The following is a 21,656-nucleotide window of genomic DNA, read 5'->3' on the forward strand; positions in this document are numbered from 1 at the left end:
CCATGGGCAGCCCGATTAGAATTTCAAGGCCCCATGGATTTGCATTTCCATTGACAAACCTTGCTTGTGGCGGCAAATACTGAAGAATGGTAATTAGCAGGCCTCAGGAAAGGCCTGGGTGCAGGAAGTGACAATGGAGACCAGACGCCAACACCGCTTTGTAACGCAATGTGCCAACTTGGTACTAACACCCCTCCTTGGTATGAAAGGGCAGTGAATGTCCTGTCTATAACCACTCCTTTCAGAGCAGAAAGGTATGTGAATTGTAGAAGACGAAAGTCTGCCTGCAACCCCCTACTCCATGTTGTGATCAAGCGCTGCATAGGGCTCAGTAAATTAGGGAGACACTTTGATGTACAGCAGACAGGAAGATGGGTGGGATTTAGGAGTATATGTTGTCATCTTTCCCCTGTCTGTTGCCAAGTCCCCAGGTTCTGACCTGAAGCATCATTGAAGATTGTTGGTAGAGACTCAGGATTGGCTCACTTAAGTTACACTTGGCCTACACCAATCTCTGGGCCCTGTTTGGCTTTAAAAGAGGGCTGAGCCCCTCACTGATCAGATCATCTGAAGACTTCACAAGGAGTAAGAAAGACTCATTTAGACCCGAGCTTAAGGTACAGTCTATGTTACATCTTCTGCCAGTGAAGGAAGGCCAGGAGTTCCAAGAGGGAAGCAAGATCCATCCCCTAAACATCTCCCTGGGAACAGAGGGAGATAACGGACTCAGAGGACCTGTCCAGCAGCTCCAGAACCGGTACCCAGCCAGCACAAGCTCCCTAGGTGGCAAGTGCCGGAGAGTCTCTGGACAAAGGACAAGACTGTTGCCTGCAACCACTTTCCTGAGCTTTGGGCTTTCCACCTTGAAAGGACACAAGCCCAGCGAAGAAGCTAGGAGGAGTGCCACACAAGCATCATCCAGCGTCCATCTTTTAAGGACATTTTCGAGACAGTTGAGTCCTCAGACTGCATTCAGCTGCACCGCTGACTTTTGTCACGCCACAGTCACAGGAGCCGTCCGAGCTGCCTCGAGAAGCATTCCAGATCCGCCAACCAGCACAGAGACAACAATTCTTCACCCCGAGTGGCCACGCCAGACAGCCTGCAGATGTTCGTCCAGCCTTGCTTGCTGGACTGCCTGCCGCCTGGTACTCAGCACCAGGTACATTGTGGTTCTGCCCCTTTGGTCCTTCTCCAAAGGCCCCTAGAGACAGTTTCGACCCTTTGCCCCTGTGGTGCTGAAACCAGATAACCTTGAAAAATAAGACTGATTGGATACTGACAGGAGAGTAGTTGGGAAAGCAGAGTGCATCCCTTTCCTTTGTGAAACTGTCCTCTGTGTTACTTTGCAGTGTGGGTTGTAATTGTAGTGTGCTAGAACGGTCTGTGGTAGTAATAATCAAGTAGATATATTTTTATACAACCTCGACTGGACACTCCCTTTTATCATTGGGTAATAATTGTATTTTTGCTGTGTTGCAACTAACCAACGATACACGACCTTGCACAGAGAAGCCTGCTGTTCCGTCCACATTACCAAAATTGGATAAGGAGGTCTTATAATTCACTTGTATTGCAATCTATTCAGATCCCTTCTGGTGTACTAGAGGTGTGGGTTTGATTGATGGTTTAGAAACAGATATTCATCCCTGCACCACTGGTGCCCCAGAAGTTGATTTGTAACAAATACTTGCATCATATTAACTCTGAAATTCTCCCACTCAGCTGGTGAGGCTGATTTTGTCTGGCATTTTACCCGTTCTGGGGAGAAACTCGACGACAAAGACGACCTATGGTGCCTTTTCTGCGAACCTAACGAAGATGATGAGTGGTGAGAACCACTGCATGATCTCAATCTTTTCGTCCTTTTACGATGAGGAGAAATATTTCTCAATTCGTCTGAAGACTGTCTTTTCAATGGGGTTGTCGAAGGAGATTTTGACCTACCTGCCGCTAATTTTCCACTTTGCTCTTTCAGGGCTTTCACTGTCATCGATAGGCAGGCCTTACAGTCAAAGGTAGTGTGAGAGGAACCGAGGCACCACAGACACACCCGATGGGGGTCCGTAAGGAACATCTTCGCCCCCCAATCTTGGCACTTCTTAAACCCTGATCTCAGAGTAGAAGACGCTGATGATGATGCCATTTTTAAGACTTTACTTGAAGATTTTCGATAGGGAATAGAAGCGCATCTTATCCGAAGCAATAGCTTTTGCGAAAAAACAGAACTGAAGCCAGCGGTCGCTGCGCATGCTTTAGCCCATCATCGACATTGAGACGGAGGCCTCCGAGAGACATCGAGTCGATAGCACCCTGTGCTGGAAAACATTTCTGAAGGAGCTGAAGCTGGATGTGGAAATATCATAAAATGAGGAATACGTGGGAGGACACAAACCATTTGAAATTAGGAATACCAACGCTAAGGTATAAAAAGTGCAAATGAAGTATTACCCTACTACAAAATTACTTAACATCTAACACACCACTACTACACAAGGTTAACTTCATCTATAAAATGGTGGTGAGATACCACATATTTAAAACAAGTGCTGGGAAGTAGTGGTGAAGTGTGAGCTAAAGTAGTGCAACAGTATGCGATCTGTGAGAAGTACAAGCCTGAGCTTTTTGATTTTTAATACAAAATGATGATATAAATTCTATCTCAGAAAGTGAGATCTGCTAATCAGGTCTCAATTGCATAATGCTCTGAACTGAAAAGTAGAGTGCAGGAATGTAACTCACTGGGGCCGTCTACCGACACCCCCAGCAGCTGTCTTGTAGTTTGGCAACATGGCAGTTACAGAGTGAAATGCGCAACGCTGGAACCGAAAAATCTACAAACCAAGTGCTGTCTTTATCGAACTCGGATGGATGAAAGGCTGAGTTGGCCATGCTTGGATTCGAACCTGCAAATCAAACACAGATTGTAGCAGCAAGCGCTCAACTGACTGAGCTGTCATACAGGCTAACATCCTACTGAGGTCAGTACATTGACTATTGACTTATAATAATCACTGTGCCTAGAAGTTGGACAAACCATGCATGAAGTCCCACATGAAGTTAAATACATATCTGGATTATCACTAGGGGGACAGGTTTTGCTGAGTTTATATTTCATGTACAAATTTAACTGTTTCATGCATTTCATGAAGAGTCAGGTTTTGGGTGTTTTAATAGTGGACTTGAAGATTTCACAGAAGCTGTGACTCCTATGATTTGTGTAATGGCAATCGCTCACCCTCGAGCAAGGACTATGTTGCCATTGACCATGTATAGTCATTTACCCCATTGACGGCAAGTTAATGTTGAATGGGTGTAAACTAGACCTTGCATACGCCTCATTTTACACAGTTTTTATAGAGAGAAAATTGAGTGTAAATTAAATTATAAGAGTTACACTTATTTGCCTCTGCAAAAGTGTAAAAAGAATGCAAAAGGTAACCACAACATGACAACACTTGAAAATGAATAGGACCCATTAGAAACAAAACGGTTGTTCAGCAAAGATGTCTTGTTTCAAACGTTTATATTTGTGAAAAACCTTCCCTTACACAATGATGTGTATGAACACACTATATAGATGCATCTTGATGATAAATGCACACAGCACAGGAACTCTGAAAAATACTCTTGTGCAATACTGGTTTGCTTTCACTGAAAAAAAAAGCATAATGTTACAAAAGATAATTCCCAGGTGTTTTCCATCGTATTAATTATATGATCCTATAATGCTAGGAAATAAATATACACAATGCTGTTTGCTCCATGAGCACCTAGACACAAAACACAGCAGCTAAACAGAAATGGTTTCTTTCTGAAAGGCCTCAAAGAAAAAATGGCCTGTTTCAGAGGCTTTTCACCATGGCCTGCAATTACATCCATGCAGATAAAAATCAAAAAAGCGTTCTGGTTTCTGTCAAGTAACCTGACCTTTATACTGCCCACTGCTCTAAATTGGGGTGCAGGAAAACAATGAAAATGTCATATTTACAGGATTTGAATGCATAAGAAGGCCTGGTACAACGCTTATCTGGAGGCCTGATTTATACTGGTTCTTCCTGAAGAGGTGATTAATGGGATTAACTTTCTAACTTTTCCAAACTCTTAAATCCTCATATGGTCCAGAATGTTACAAAAACTACTCCCCTCTATTATCTTGGGAAGCTTCAGTCGACCTCTTTCAAAGTCCCGTATGGAATTGGGAAAGGACAGTCAACAGAAAGAAATCCCAATCAGAGGTTTCCGGACATCGAAAAGAAAAGCAACCCAACAAACAATGTAGATGGGGAAGCCACCAACATAAAAGGGAAGGGTATGTGACGAATCGCAAGTATTCACCCCTTCTTGCATAGGGGGGATACTCCTCCTGTGAGGCTAGAGAGGTGAGCCCGCTCTGCAAGACCCTCCCTAGGAGTTGAGGAAAATGGGACCTCACCTGGAGAGACTCCCCCTTTGGGGACAAGGCCTTCTGCTCCTGTTAGGAACTCACTGAAGGAACTACCACAGCCGCGTACATGGAACAGTCTTCCATGGAGAATACTATGGAGGCTTCATGTTTGGCTGACGGCAATACAGAAAGAAATCTATCTGAAGAAAATAAGGAATAGATCGCTTTAACTCAAGATGTGTATTTAACTGCAACAAGTCAGAGCAGATGGAGGAGAGGAGAACCCGATATGCAGGTTAAGTTCCCTGACCTAATCACGCCTTGTGGAGGTGGAGTCATGTTACATTCTGAAGTCCATGACTTTTGAAGAAGCAGAGCAGCAGAATGTGAGATGCCAGAATCCTGGTGTACTGGACCATAAGGGAAGTGGTATGAACCAGAAGAGATGGAGAAGGTACTTAGTAGTGGCGTGACCACGCATGCAGAGTGATGGGCAGGACGCCCCAAACAACAGTGCTGAGACTACCGCGACGAGAAGTCTGAAGCCTTCCAACCACCAACGTATGCAGATGATAGACATCCAAGGCCGAGACAAGAACGGGAGACCAAAGAACAGCGAAGATAGTGAGAAGCAGTACCTGAGCGAAAGCCGAGCCCTGCAACCCTTCCCTGCATCACAAGAGGTACCGGGGGCATAGGGAACAGTGGGATGCCACCGGGGAATCATTATTTATTAAAAAGCAACTCATCCCAGTCTTAAGCATGATACCATAACAAGAAAGTGGAATGGTTGAAACAGTGAAAATCGAAAGGAACAAAAATAAGTAAACTGGTAAAGAGAGATCAGGAGTACATGAAAAGACAAACTCGTCACAGTACCAACATCAATATAATGTGGAAGAGCACAGATAAGAAGGGGAGTGAACAACAAGTGTTAAGAGATACATTTAAACCACCCAGGTAGGGAACTAAAAGACTGGAAATGAAAATCCTCAGAAGAAGGACAAGAACCCTATGTGTATAAAGTTAAAGCATCTGAGAAGGAAAAGCCTAAATCATATAACGAGAAAGGAAAGATAAGGTTCACAATTGAAGAGGGTAGAAGAAACCTAAGTCCCAGAGAGAGTACAATGGACAAAGAAACCCTAAAAGGAATTCAAAGCAACAATACTTGGCCAAAGTATAAACGGAAAGATTGTGAAAAATGTGAATGTGATTCCAAGAAGAGGAGAAACAATTTAGGTAAAACTACTACCAAAAGAGGACCACCGAAAGCTCAAGACCCAAAGGTTGTCATGACCTAATAAGAAAGACTAACAGAATGGACTATACTAAGAAATATATGGTATAAGAATCTTCGACAATGAGAAGGCCAACGGAAGAAGAGAAATTTGCTTGGCCTATATTTACTTTAGTTATATTTAGTGGAAGGGTCAGAGAGGGTTAGCTTGGACAGAGGACAGAGTTACTTTGGACTTCCTGACATCTTGCAAGCTCCTTTAGTTTCTTTAGACAGGTTGAATATTCCCTTTAGTCATAGGGAGCAATAGGCCTTATTTGTTTAGTATAATAAAGATAGTACACTCTTGACTCTTGTGTTGTAAGAGGGTGCATAGTAAGAGTTTGTTTTATTAGTGTTCATATACACAATGTTAATATCACACATGTATGTATAGATTTTTAACATAAAATGTACTTCCATTCTGCTCATGCATTGTATGCCTCCTATATGTATTAAAGCTCACATTAAAGTCAACTGTAACTTTAATGTGCATTTTGTGATACGTATGAGGCATATAGGACCTCTACATTTGGTACATATATGGAATTTATAGCTCCTGAAAACTTACATTAAAGCAAGCCATGATTTTACTGTCAGTTTTCAAAAGATGTAAATGACATTAGGTATGAAAAATGAAAACAGGTAGGCCATGAAGTCAATTACACCTCCCTAAATCCAAATTCTTTAGGTTAGTGCGTCAGCTTTTCACCACTTCAAGACTTGTAAAGAGGTCATACAGACTTATCTCCAAACCATTCATATGTAAAACCTATTTTATTCATATTTCATATCACAAAATATAAAAAGCAGTTAAGACTACTCGTGTACACATTTAAAATCAAAAGTTGTAATAAGTAATTTACATCAAAATATAGAATTGTTTATTAGAAAGTGGGGTTAGTAAGTGACTAAGGTCCTTTTGCAGACTGAATTAACCTTTGCACTAAAGGAAAGGTAAGGTAATGCAAAAACATTTATGTAGAACTACCATGATATAGGGACTTTTCCAACATGGCCACAAAGCCGCGACAACAAGAGCAATTCAGCTTTGTTAGCTGCCGTAAAACAATCAAATACGTCACATGACTGAAAGATCCTGATCATGTGACGAGAACAACAATGGTAAAAGAGTAACACAACGAGCCAAAGGCTTTTTCGAAATAGCGTTTGAGAAGAGCGGATACAAATACAGGAGCAACCACGCAAACGAAACAGTGAGTAAAAGGAACAGCGTGTTAAAGTAGCGCGCATAAGATAATCTGATATAACAGACCTTCAAGTGACATAATTGTGCACGCTATGGCTTTAGAATAAAATGTCATGTCACGTGGTCCACTATAAAAGAAGGAAGTGCGAATAAATGTACCCTAAACTTTCTTTAAAGAGAGATACTGGAGACTATACATAAAAATGTCTTCTTTCCGTTGTATTTCACAGATTGAATATTTATCCAATTAAAAGAAAAATGAGAATAATATTCAACAACCAGCGTAATTGCATGGAGCAGGAAAAGTAAAATAAAGAAAAAGAACAACGTAACCCTGTGTTTATAGGTTAGTATAGTATGATTGACTAGAATTTGGTAGCTGATACTAAACGATGAAAAACAAAATGAATAGCATACATTAATTACAATGTTGTAGGCTAAATTAAGAAGTCTCCTGCCTCATCAAGGAAAGTACAACTTTGAATGAGGAATAAGATGCCCAGATCCAACTGTTTTGAAAAAACAGGTAAGTGTCCAACACTGTTGACTAATACCATAGTCCGATAACCCGACTCTCTGCCTTTTGTTTTTTAAATGAGTTTTTAATTCCCTTTTATGTATGTTTTGCATTGTAGTGGCTTTGAGAAAACATTTCGAAGGGGTTCCCGTGAATTAATCACAAATCTAAAAGAAATCTTTATGTCCTGAAGATGGGTACAACAACAAAAAAGGCCCTAGAGATAGTGCCTCATTTATTATACAAAAGCCAAAACATATGTCGACAATCTCATAGGCACGAAATATCAAGCCTTAGCTAATGGAGACCACATTAGAGGATCTCTGTAGATGAAAACAGTGTGATTGAGCAAGAACAGAAACATATGTGAAAAAGTGAAGCTATTCAGATCTGTTTAGTATTTTTTCTGATTTGCAATCCTTTAGAAGGATAATTCAGGCTGCAAAAGGACCTTAGTCACTTACTAACCCCACTTTCTAATAAACAATTCTATGTTTTGATGTAAATTGTTTTGTACAACTTTTGATTGAAAATGTGTACACAAGTAGTCTTAACAGATTTGTATGTTTTGTGATTTGCAAACCATTCAAATGTAAAACATATTTTATTAATATTTCATATCATCTGTATGACCTCTTTACATGTCTTGAAGTAACTAGGTGAAAAGCTGATGCACTAACCAAAAGAATTTGGATTTAGGGAGGGCTAATTGACTTCATGGCCTACCTGTTTACATATATGCTCTTCCCATTTTGAAGCCAAGCCCCCGAAAACAAAAAATAGTGAAGCACCCATAAACTAATACGGTATGAAAGATGTACTTTTATTGCATCCCCTGAAAACTAACATTAAAATCAGCCCGACTGACTTAAGCACGTAATTTATGAACTGTGAAACACATAGACTATTCATATGAACTGTGTACCAAGAAGCATATGTGTATTCCATCTCCTTAAAACTGACATCAATTTTATCCCCAACTTGGCAGTGATGTGAGTTTACAGGAGATGTCGATTTTGTAATATACGAACTGTAAAATTCATACGCTCTGCATACGTGTTTGCAGAGCATGTTGCAGGTACCCATGTAGTATGAGTATGTGTTGTAAGAGTGTGTGTCGTAGGACCATGTGTTGTAGGAGCATGTACAGTAGGTGTATGTTGCGTAGGTGAATGTGTAGATAGAATGAGTACCATTAAGTTGGGTAACAAACATATATTATCCGTCAATTGCACCAAGATGCCCCTCTAGAGGTGAATATGCGCTCTACAAATACACGTGTGTGTGTTAAGTTATGTCCTAGGTGCATGTGAGAGCACATGTTGTATGTCCATATGTTATGAGTAGTAGGTGAACGGGTAAAATCAGCCCTGACTTTTGATGTGTTTTCAGATGAAATACAAACTGGGAAACTCTTACTCCTCTTGCCACAGTTTGTACAAAAAGTGTACATTTATTTCATCACTTTAAAACTTAGATCAAAGTTAGCTGATACTTGGGGCGCTAGAGAGCCCGTACAAGAGGGCAGCAAGTTGAGAGAGCTCCCGTGGGCGGGGGTAAACAACGCGGCCCTCTGACCCACAAAATCGCATAAATCCGCCGGAACGAGAGAGAAATGCCTGGCATAAGAGCACGACAGCAAGCACAGAAAATCTGGAGCAGATTGGTACAACAGTAATGAAGATTTATGTCAGGATGCCCACTCCCGGGGAGCCGGTTCAAGCCCGGCATCCCCGAAAGCGGACATCCAGTCCCCAAGGAAGGACCCAGCAACCCCATATAGGGGCCCTTTGGACAGTGTCCTGGCGCCTTTGGCGCCAGGCTCATAAAAGACATCAGTCCTGGCGCCATACGCGCCAGGCTCATTATGGGAATGCTTGGGTGCACTTACCTGATGCAGACCATGCTGCAGGATCCCGGCCTCCTTGAGGCCTGAAAGGAACTACTTTACCTGTGGGACTAATTTAGCATCCGGGCGTGGTCGGGGAAGGATACATACCTGATTGGAGGAAGGATACATACCTGGAACTTCTTCCAAGGCTATTTAAACCCCACCCGAACAGCCACACGTGCTTTGCGTTGTTCTGCATCTAGTGGCTGGACGCTCACCGTGTCTGCTCCTGCATTCTGACTTCTGCCACGCCTGCCAGCATCCTGGATCATCTGCAAAGGAAGAGAAGAAGAGAAGAGAAGAAGGAAAAGTCCTTACCTGCTAAAACTGCATCCCGGAGACATCTTGCCGACAATCCTGAAAAGGAAGACTTTAATTTAAAAGCTCATCGCGTCGATCGCTGCAGCGCCGCATTCCACTCACCTTTACAGGGCGCCTCCATGTTCAGCGGCGATCATCCGGATTCGCAGTCACGCCCCAGCGCCTAGGGAGAAAAACAACAGAACAAAAGGTGAGAGAGAGAAGGGAATAAGGAAAGCTAAATCTCCATGTTAAGACTTACCTGGTGATTCATTCCCTCTTCATTTCGGGTCTGCGCCGCATCCTGGCATTTCCGGACCCCGGCCCCTAAGGGGAAAAAAAGACATCAGCGGTAATGAGCGAATGAAAAGACATTACCAAAAAAACGCTCATTAAAGACTTACCTGATTTCTACAAGGATTTCACTGCTCATCTCGGGTCGGTGCATGTTCCCCGGCATTCCGTACCCCGGCCCCTATGGGGAAAAAGACACTAGCATTAGTACATTAATGCATGGACACAAGGGGAACCTCTTATCAAAAAACTTACCTGGAAGCCAAGCAAGTTTGGTTCTCACCAATCCGAAAATCCAGTGAAGTAACTGGATACCAACGCGCCCCTGCACCAGAAGCAGGATGGAGAGCTCATCCATTCAAACATTAAGGTGAGCCTTGATTGGGGATTTCGGAGGTGGTCAGAGAAGAGCAAAGGGGAGGTGGGAAGCAATCACAATACTCTGCAGTCAGTTAATCCCCTTTCTCCACCTACAGAAAGATTTTTCTACGGGCCAGACAAGCCAGATTTGGGGGTCCAGTTCAGTCGGTGTTTCGAATCCTGCGCATCACGCTTGAAGAGGTCACAGCAATCCAGACCAGGTCAGCGCCTCCGTGGGAGCCAGGTGAGCATTACAATTTAATCCATCGTCTTCCACACCGCTGCAACCTGGGTCCGGCACAGGCAGAAAAAGGGGGGAACCTGGGGACCCGAGTGCCAGAGTCCCGCAGTGATCGTCCAAACCAAGAGGAAAGAAGCGGGTCTCCAGTCGCAACCGTGGCGCTGACTGTAGCATGGACTCGGAGGTGTCCCTGCCCTTGATCAGGACGAACGAACTGCAGAAAGCGGGGACTGTGCTGGGGACGGCCCACCTGCAACCGCTATCCCCTGCTGGTGCCGCAAGTGTGGAGGTGGCGTGGCTGCCAGGAGTGGATACCCGCCGAGGGAGAACCCTGACACCCGCCTGTCACCCTGAGTGCACCGGCACTAGCCAACTCAAGTAAGTCGGCAGCGTGGCGAGGGCGGGGTGTAGCCAGGGGAGTCCAGCTGACCCTCACCCCGCTTGGGGCAGCGTACCGGCCCGGGCCCTCACAGCCGGGGCGCTCGAAGCGGTGCTCCTTTACCACGTCGGCTCCTCTCACAAGCTTGTCCCAAGCACGAGCATCCAGCTCCAGACAAGATCCACATCCAGGAAGGGGAAGCGAGGAGGGACGTGCCCCGGGACAACCAGGACCAGCAGTCGCGGCACAGCGATGTCCCCATCTCCCATGATCACCTCCTGGAACTCGGTCTCACGTGCAGAAAACTGCGTGTGCTGGATTTATAAAAAAAAAAAAAAACACATGCTCCCGTGAATTACTGTGGTGATGCAGCCACCTACCTGATAACACCAATACGGACCCAACAATGTGATTGCTCTGGCCCCAGCCCAACCGCATTCATAGTTCACCCGTGGAAAAAGAGGTTGGTGCGGGTTACGGAGTACCGGCTAATAAGATTACTGGCAACACAGCATACTTGTGGGGACGTGAACTCAGGGGCAGGCGGTGGTCCTGGGATAGGCCCAGAGATACAGCACAGTGGGTCCACCGGATAATCTCCATTACCAGGCGTGCACAAATAGCTTGTTGAACACCGGAGAGGCCGTTGAGAACATACCCACGAACAGGCTATCTAAGAAAAAGGCACGGTGAGGCATGCAAAAGGCTACATGTATAGCAGGGCTGAAAGAACACCCCGACAAAGAAAAGACAAGGAACCCACCTAGACGCTCGACACCCAACAAAGCAGAAATGGAGGTCCAGGCGTAACTGCAAGCCATTCTGACGGAAATGAAACTCATCGGCCAAAGGCCCCAGGAAACAAACTCTGTGGGTTCCAAGAGATCAAAAAAGACCTCCAGGACACGCAAAGCCAGCTGGCTACTCAGGCCGAAAGGACCACCGACAATGAACAGCGCATAAGCGTGCTGGAAGACAATCAATCTACAATGGAAACTGACCTTGATGAGGTCATAAGAGAAGTGCAGCGGCTGGGTGAAAAGCTGGAAAACCAGGAAAATCCCTCTTGCAGGAACAACCTGAGGATGGTCGGGCTTCCAGAAAGTTCTGAGGGCACAGACCTAGAAGGTGTTGTGATCTTGAGTGTCGTGTAGGCACAAGAGACCTCCGTCCCCAAGTGCCGCACAGCAAGGACCAAAATCACTCCCTGTGCAGCCCTTGAGGCCACAGGTGGAGATGTCACTCCGGAACCACGAAGCTCTGGAGAACCCTATCCGCGACAAGAAAACAATGGTCAGGTACCAAGCAATCAAGTATGCAGCAATACCAAACAATGTGACAAGAGCTTACCAGGGATACTGAAGAAGGGCTGTAAACCTAGGAGGTAAGCGTTCCGGGACTCCCTATGCAGCACCACTCAGGTTGGAGCATCCAGGAGTGGTATAGTGTAGTGTCCACCTGATGTCAAGAACATAACCAGGTTATGAGGTTCCAGAACATGAAGTCCAGGTTACCAGATACAAAGGGAAGTTCCGTGTGGCAGTCCGATAAACAATCCTTGGTCGGTGAACATCCAGGGTATGTTGATGCCAAAAGGGGATTCCAAGGATAGCCCGTGTAACAAAGCCGAGTCAAAAAACCAAGGTATCCAAAGTCCAACAAGAAGAAGCACGTGACGCCAAACAGGTTACGAGTAACAACTGTGAAGCAGCGAGTATACGGAAATCCGCGTTTAAATACTCGCGGTACTGGCGTTACCCTGTGTCACGTGATGCGTCGTCGTGTCACGTGTCCGGCCTACTGGGTCACGTGAGCGAGCGACAGCTGTCATGCGACGTGGAAGTCCAACGCGGATTCTCCGGACTGCCAGACGCCAAGGAAGTTGCAAGTGTAAGAAAGGGCATAATTTAGAAAGTGTTCTGTTTCCCATGAGGCGCGCTCGTGCAGGCGGGGCAGCGGAGAGCACATGCGAGTCCCGGACCGTGGAAGGGGGAAGTGATGGAATGGGGGGAGAGGGGCAAGCAACTGGGATTCCAAGGTCTCGGGCAGGGGAGGTATGATTGTCAGGAGTGCCTGGGACAGGGGGTATGACAGAAGGCTATATCTATGACCTCCTGCTAAACGATCTCCACATACCCAACGCCAAAGATCTTACCATTGAAAGAGTACACCGAGCACCGATCCCAAAGCCAGCACCAAATGAACATCGAGTCATTACCATGAAACTCCTGAACTTCCAACATAAAGTCCTCATCCTGAAGGCCTACAGAGCCGCCCCTCCACTGCGCAAGAACGTCTTAGATATAAAGATATTTAACAACTATTCTATAGAGTTATCCAGACAGAGGAAGAGCTTTAATCCCATTTTTGAAGCACTTCAGCATATGGAATACAGACACTACCTAAAATTCCCTGCTACATGGTGCATACAGCTGGAAAAACAATGGCACTCGTTCACAGAATCAGAAGCAGCGTGGCGATTTCTACAACAGCACAATATAGTGACGGCGGAATATGACCCACGGGGCGCCTGGGGATGATGGGCCGCCACACGCCACAGCGCCCCAATCGGGCCGCCAAAGACCTGAGCGGCGCTGGCGGAGGGCCGGGGGTGGACCCAAAGGAAGGAACCCGAGCCGGGTGAATTGCACTAGCAATACATAACGGACAGCAAGTTCCCGCGATGCAAGAACAAAGCAACTTGTCCCTGCCGCGCCCGTCCACCAAAGGGCAGAGGGCCAAGAGACCATGAGCCTAAGGGCAAGCCTAGGGCCTCCTCACTGGCTATGCTCACGTCTCTCGCCACCCCTCCCACGCACAAGTTAAATTAGACATATGGGCAGTGCTAGCGAGATAATGGCACTCGCTTGCCAAGCCCATATGCGGGTGATACAACCCAGTATTGTGGCTGTGCTAAAAGGTTGGCACACACAATGTTTTGGTTCTTATTTAAGGTTTAATAGAGGCAACGGTTTAGACCTCTTAAATGTTGTCAAGAAAGCACCCTCTTGCAACAATACCCCCTTGAGACAAGGCGGAAGGATTTATCTGGGACGCATTAGAAGATATACGAGGTGTGGGACAGTTGCAGTCGGACACAACATGGCTGGAGAGGCCGTTACACCCCCCTGGGCGAGCCCCCTTCGTGCATTGGGAACCTGCCTCCCTCGATGGCTAACCTAACACTAACGACCCTGAATGTTCAAGGTCTGGGTCACCCTATAAAACGCAGGCGGATGCTGAATACCATGCACGACACTCATAATGATATCATCTTCCTCCAGGAGACGCACCTCAACAAGGTGGAAGCAGAGAAACTTGCCCGCGGCTGGGTCGGAACTGCAGTGCACTCACCCCATCACGGGAAGCAGGGTGTATCCATCCTAATCCACATATGCACTCCACTACAGATCCTACGCACGCACGGGGATAAGGACGGCCGCTACATACTGATTCAAGGCCGACTATCACAACGCCCGATCACCTTACTAAATATCTATGCCCCCACAAAAGACTCCCTGGCGTTCTTCACCAATACCTTCAGAGACTGCGCCCAATTCATGTGCAACCTCACCATAATAGGTGGGGACCTCAATGTGACCCTTATTCCAGACATAGATCGCAAAGGACCGAAACCCACACACACCCGGATCGACAGGACTTCACACTTTACTCTCATAGCCACGATATCTACTCACGCCTGGACTACTGGTTAATCCCGAAGAATGCAGCACATATGATAATGGACTGCTCAATCAAGCCATGCACCGGTCAGACTCAGCCTCACAATCCCCGACATGCCCCGCAGACTCCCAACATGGTGCCTCAACCTCAGCATCCTAAAACACCCAGACATAATCGAACAACTAATTGAGGACACTGATAAGTTCTGGGAGAACAACGAACAGTCCGGTTACACTCCGTACAGGTGTTGGGACGCCTTCAAGACATACCTAGAGGTCAGTGTATCTCAAGGTGGGCACACAAGCAGAGGGGATGGGCGGGGGGTGAGGAGGCCAGGTTCACAAGGGAACAAACTCCTTGAGCAACAGCACAAAAAGACTCACAATAACCGGCTGAGACCCCGGCTCCAATCACTAAGGAACAAAATCAGACTGCTCACCACAAACCGAGTACAGAAGCTCTACAGCGGCTGGGCACAGAAATATTACTTGGAAGGCGATAGACCACTCCAGGGACTAGCGCTCGCCCTCAAGCAATGCCAGGCGCACAGCTAATCACCTCAATCAGGGACGTTGCCAGCAACCTTGTGGTCAGGGATGACCGGATCAACGAAAGGTTTGCCGAGTTCTATCGTGAGCTTTTTCACTGCTGCAAATACATGCACGCCACAAGCCATGGATGCATTCCTGGCCACAGTCCCCATTTCCCCGGATCCCATCTGAACTGATAGACGACCTAGATGCTCCCATCTCTACAGCCGAGGTCAAACGGGCAATCATGTCCCTGTCCAAGGGGAAGGCAGCGGGTCCGGACGGGATCCCTATCGACATGTATGAGAAATTGGAAAAGAAATCGCCCCCAAGGCTTGCTGCCGTATTTGAAGATTCCCTGACGCACAAGCAACTCCCAAAATCCATGTTGGGTGCCAAAATCATAGTGTTTCACAAGAGCGGTAGGGACCCAGAAGCCTGTGGCTCATACAGGCCTATCTCATTAATTAATGCGGACGTCAAAATACTAGCCAAGTGCCTGGTCCTGAGGATAGAGAACACCTTACTGCATCTGGTCCACAGAGATAAAACGGGCTTCATGAAAGGACGTCACTCCAGCTACAACATCCGAAGGCTTCAACATATCGCAGGTGAAAGGGATCCTCAGGACGCCATAATCACTGTCGACGCAGAGAAGGCGTTCGACAGGGTCCAATGGGAGTTCATGTTCCATGTCCTGCCGGCTTATGGTTTCCCTCCACGCCTAATTAAACTGATTAAGCTCCTACATACAAATCCTACAGCTTCAGTGGTTACCAACGGGATGGCTTCCGCAGAGTTCACACTTCAATCTGGCACGAGACAGGGATGCCTGCTCTCACACTTCTGCTGTATGCCCTCTCTATCGAACTGGTTGCGATAAAGATGCGCACTGATCCAAACTGGACGGGCATACGGGAAGGTACAGAACACCACAATGTTTCCCTATATGGGGACGACTTGCTCATCTACATCAGCAACGCCCCCATCTCATTACCGTACGTTAAAAAAATACTGCAAACCATCGGACCTATGGCAGGTTATCAAGTCAACTGGGCCAAAACCAAAGTCATGCCCCTTCAGAGACATTCCCTGGGACCCAGGTTGAGTGCTACCCTTCTCACTTCAGATGAACTTAGTGAAGTACCTAGGGTTATACATTAGCGCATCGATAACTGAGCTCTGTGATCTCAACTACCCCCGGATCGTTCACAATATACAAAACTACTTGGCGCGTTGGGACACACTGACCCTATCCATGTCCGGCAGAATCAATGCACTAAAAATGAATTCCTTTCCAAAACTAATATACGTGGCAATGATGCTACCAACTGGTCCGACCACGAACATGCTAAGGACATTAGATAAAACTATCATCAGATTTATCTGGGGTGGCAAAAAAGCACAGATCCATCTATCATTCTTACAGGCAGACAAATCCAACGGGGGCTTGGCAGTTCCATCCCTCAGAGCATACCATCTAGCAGTACAACTCTGCTGGGTCAAAAGATGGCTCAACTCAGAAGACAACACAAGCTGGCAAATCATGGAACTAGCGGCGATGGCCCCTCTCGAGCCATTGGAATTAACGGCAACACCACCTCAACTGCTCCATCCTGGCGTCAAGACACACCCGATCATCGGGCCAACTATGCTGCAATGACATAAACTGCGTACCACCCAAGGGATACAGACCAAACAAGCGCCAACCTGGGCTAGCATACGCTTGATCTTACAATACAGTCAAACCCCAATGATTCACCGAAACCAACCAAACTCATGGTCTAAGATACGGATCTTGGACATCACTGAAGATGGAGAACCATTGAACTTCCAGGAAGCGTGCAGGGTCTTAGGCTGGGGTTGGGTGACTGGCTAACGTACCATGCAATCTGGACCTCGATTGCCAAACATACCACCCCTGTCACACACTCGCACCCCCTCGCGCCATGCGAAACCGAAATGGAGCAAAACGCCTGCAGCTTTGCGGAAATTCACACTTTCTACCGGATGGCAATTCCCGATAATAGGGATAGGCTCCAAACACTCGCTGCAGCATGGTCAGAGGATCTAGACACACCAATCTATTTCACAGACATCCAACAGAGCTTCGAGTCCATCCCGATGACCTCTGTGAACCTTCGAAATAGGGAAATTCAGTATAAAATACTGCCTAGACTATACTACACGCCGTCTAAGAGCATGGGCCTCGCACCCACCAGACTGTGCTAAAGGGGACGCGGGGGAGTGGGAAAAATAGGCCATATGTTATGGGCATGCCCCATCATCATCCCATACTGGCGCACGATTCATACGAAGACCATGAACATAGAAGGGGCAAACATTCTGCACAGTGCAAAAGCGATGATTCTGGGTACCGATGTCGGGGAGTGGCACGATGACTCACTCAAACGCAAACTCATGGCCCTAATGCTATTCGTCGCACGCAAGCTGCTACCGATTCACTGGAGGGATGCACGCCCCCCTACGGCCACAGAATGGTCGGACGCACTCACCAGGACATGCAGACTGGAAAGGGCAGCCTTCATAAAGCTCTTCGGCCACAACTCAACCCGAGCAGCTCAATATTGGGAACTACTGGAAAACTATGTGTGAGAAGGAACACCCCCGTTATCGACGATCCATCCCTCTCGCCCTGCTCCATGTTCTCTGCTTAGGTGATTCGCCCACCACTCTCTTTCTACCGATTCCCAGAGCGGCTGCCGGACTTGTCCCTCTCTTTCATGCTTCCCTTATTTGTTTGTGTGTTCCTTAAGTTACGTCCTTATGTTTAAGCCTTGCCAATCAGCTCTATGTGACCTACCGCTTAAATTTATGATATTTATGATAAATAAAGGTTGATAAAACATTTTTTTTAGTTAGCTGCTACTTGCTTTTAATGTGAGTTTCTAAATGTTATTTGTGTAATGTAAAAAGTGTAAAACACATACGCTCCGTGTAGTTCATATGAAAAGTTAAAGAGTGGTGGAACCCCTCTGCTGAGAATGAGCATGTGTCAAATACCCTGTTTTATGGAATTTCACCCACTCTTGAGGGTCACAGAGGAGAAATATCTATTTGCATACGAGTCTGGTCCCACCCCCAAGAGCAGTACAACACTGAAATGCAAGGCAAATTCACCTCTGACAAGAGTACTACCAGCAACCCCAGACACATGTTTTGGCCTTGTTGGGCCTCCTCAATGTGGTGAAGTTGAGCTTCTTTAAGACATAGTAAGCAAGGAGTCCATGTCTGGATTACCCTGTGTTACTAAGGGTGAAACCCTACATTTTACAAGATTACCCTAAGCAAGGGCATACATAATCATCACACTAAATGGCCCAATTGACAAAAATAAACAAGCCACCCAATGGCCACGATCATGATAGTGCATGCATGGCTAATGACTGTATTCAGGAAAATTAAATGCCCATACTTAATCATTTTTCAAATCTATTTAATTGGGGAAATACCGGCATGGAGGGTTTTGCTGAACACGCGGTAATTGAAAGTGATGAGTGTCACCTTTCTTTGATGAAAACAACAAGGAAAAGCAAAAGTAGGCCCCTCAGAAGATTTAAAATGTGTAGAAGAGGGATGTTGGGAAGTTCAGATTGTTGCTGGAGATGTGTGCACGAAGTGGGCACGAAGTGGGTACGTTGGAACATTTGTTGTGGGATTGTATGTCTGTGAGGCTATTTTGGAATGAGGTTGGTCAAGTGTGTAACAGGGTGATTGAAGGACTGCCAAACTTGGATTTCAGTATGGTGATTTTGGGAAGTGATGAAAATCTGGATGATTTAACACAATCTCAGAAGAAGTGGTTGTTCAGGGGGACGATGATAGGTAAGAAGTTGATCTTGCGAAATAGGAAAACTACTCTGACATTGAATATTGAGTCATGGTTGACTGAAATGAAGGAGAAGGCAGAACTGGAAAGAGTACTGTACCGGAGGGAGGGGAAGAGGGGTTTGTTTGACAGAATATGGGGTAAATCCCTTTCACTTTTTGGTTGATGGGATTTGTATAGGTGTGGGGATGGGGGTGTACATAGTTTCATGATTGTTGATTTTTGGTTATTATGTCTTATAATTTGTATGATACGGTATATTGTGTATTAATATGTTAACTGAAAATAAAGATTAAAAAAAAAAAAGAAGCGCAAGCTTGCCAATGGAAATTCTAATGAATGAGTAACTAAGGGATCAACGTACAAGGACATACAGATGGAGATGGATAATTCAACAGAACCAACACCACTGAATTGCCATGATATTATCAGCACTATCACTGTGCCACATGATATTATGATGCCGACTGACTAGTTCTGAAACGTGTCCACGTCCAAATGAAAATGTAGCTTCACCAAACCATGGAACAATCAGGCGTGTGATGGAGGAAGGGTGATGATTTTAATGAACATGTCTTTAGACAGAATAATTATAAATCCAGCATGTTCAATATTAAAGATCTATTTTCTGCTAAGAACGATGGCACCATTACCTATTGATTGCGTACACATTTTGCATCTATTTTCATTGATTCCATCGTTAATAGTATTATCAGCATGTGATATTGAATATGTTGAAATGCTCGATGGGGGCTTAAAGCAGATAGTAAATCAGCCGGGGCAGCTCCACTTCTAACTGCTTATAAGCCTGAACGGTTTAGGGTATTGGTATGGAAGACACATGCCACTGTAATGCAGGAAATTATTTTCAAAAAATGTGTAAGTTGTACGTTCCGATGATGGAAGGATGTTCGGACAAAAAATAACCGGATGACAGGTACACGTGTAACGAGCCTTGAGCTGGTTGGTCCTTGCTACCTGGCTTTTTGCAAACAAAGCCTTGACGTTTTACAATATTGTCATGGAACGCCACGGGGCACTCCCATGTCACTAATAACAATAAGGGACTTCAGCATATTGTTGGGCATGATATTTCTATCATACAAGAAACCTGGTTAATACAGAAGCCGACTACCATTGGAAAAGCTGCCATTAAAGGAAACAATGTACATTTCTTTTTCAACATTAAACCACTTTTTTGATATCCAACATTAGCATTGTTCTTTTTTGCAAGAAAGCGCAACCCTGGGATAAAACGTATTTATTTTATGTTAACACAGCCCAGGTCAGCCTTCCTAGAAGGTCCAAGGTTGCAGCACTTTCGGACGAAATTCATGTTTAGCACACACTCTTGAACAAGGTAACAAGGAGGGCACCATTGCTCTCCATGAGGCTGAATTTTTCAAAGTTGACAAAAGCCATATTCTGCTTAAGGAGATACATCTGAATTGCAATCGCCCATATCTACTTGTTGCAAAAGCGGAGGTGGATTTATGCCATATATAAAAAAAAAACTTGACTGTTGATTAATATATATGGCCTGCCTGCCATGACTGAAAATGTTATGGAGTTGTAGCCATGATGTAGCAATTCAAAATACAAAAATTGAAAGCTAACAAATTCTTAATCCTTGCTGGCGATCTAAATGTCCATAGTAGTGGGAAATATGATAATTGGTCCCAGGTTCCAATTATGAAACATTTGCCTGCAATGATAATTAAATAGTTGAAAGCTAATCGGCAGGGTAAATTATAGATGAAATTTGCATATGAATGGGCACTGGTAACCGTCAATGGGTGATCAGAGGAATTCTGATAATTACGCCTGGACTATGGGGAATACGTTCACCACCATTCATCATGTATCATCAAAAATAAAAACAAAATTCGAATGTCAAGACACTGCACATTGAATGTACACAATTAAGTACTCCTGTATTACTAAAATTAACATTTGATTGAGGAAAGGTTTTCCCTGAAAGGGCAAAAGTAGGTGATAAAGTGATCAATGCCAGTGGTAATATTATATTTCAGACGGCGCATAATATAAATGTGATATGCAATCAGATAAATAATGGTGTGGTTATGAGTGATGGATATAACAAAGATGACTCACCAAATGATATAGTCGAGAAAGTTACAAAGTTGACGGAAATGTTTGGCCCACTAGATGCAGTGGAAAACTTTCTTGTTTTCATATATAAACTGTTATGTAACCTTAACTATACTGACATAGACAGAGCGACATATGCCATACTGGACAAAAACGTGAAACATTCCTATAACCTGACACATTCACAAAAGAGGGCTAAAGAAATCTCTGGAACAGCATCCAGAACATTACAGTCAAACCAGCAGACAAAGGAGTAGAATTGGTCATAATGAACACCTGTGACTGTGTGCAGGAGGCACATCTGCAGCGCTCTGAAACCAGATATTACAAAAAGCTGCTGAAAGACCCAACCAAACAATAGAAGAGAACTCAAGATCATAAAGACATTTCTGAATTGCTTCCAGGAACAAATTCAGGGCCTAGTACCAGATAACCCAATAACTGGTATTTTCTACATTCTCGCTTAGATACACAAAGAAAAACCACCCTGGACGCCCAATCATCTCTGGATTAGGAACGCTGACTATGAACATCTCCGGCTGGGCCGAGAACATTTCAAAGCCACTGGTAAGAGAGACACCAGCTACATCCAGTGCTCCACTGATCTGAGTAAGGGGCACAT

At 45.2% G+C, this 21,656-nt stretch overlaps 1 protein-coding gene across 1 annotated transcript in view; it reads right to left on the reverse strand.

The window, feature by feature from the left end:
- Window positions 1-21,656, reverse strand: part of CFAP299 (cilia and flagella associated protein 299) — a 2,370,083-nt gene that overhangs the window by 2,247,131 nt on the left and 101,296 nt on the right. The window lies entirely within an intron of this gene.

The sequence above is a fragment of the Ambystoma mexicanum genome, chromosome 6p (genome assembly GCF_040938575.1).
Source record: "Ambystoma mexicanum isolate Mex_15411 chromosome 6p, UKY_AmexF1_1, whole genome shotgun sequence".
NCBI lineage: Eukaryota > Metazoa > Chordata > Amphibia > Caudata > Ambystomatidae > Ambystoma > Ambystoma mexicanum.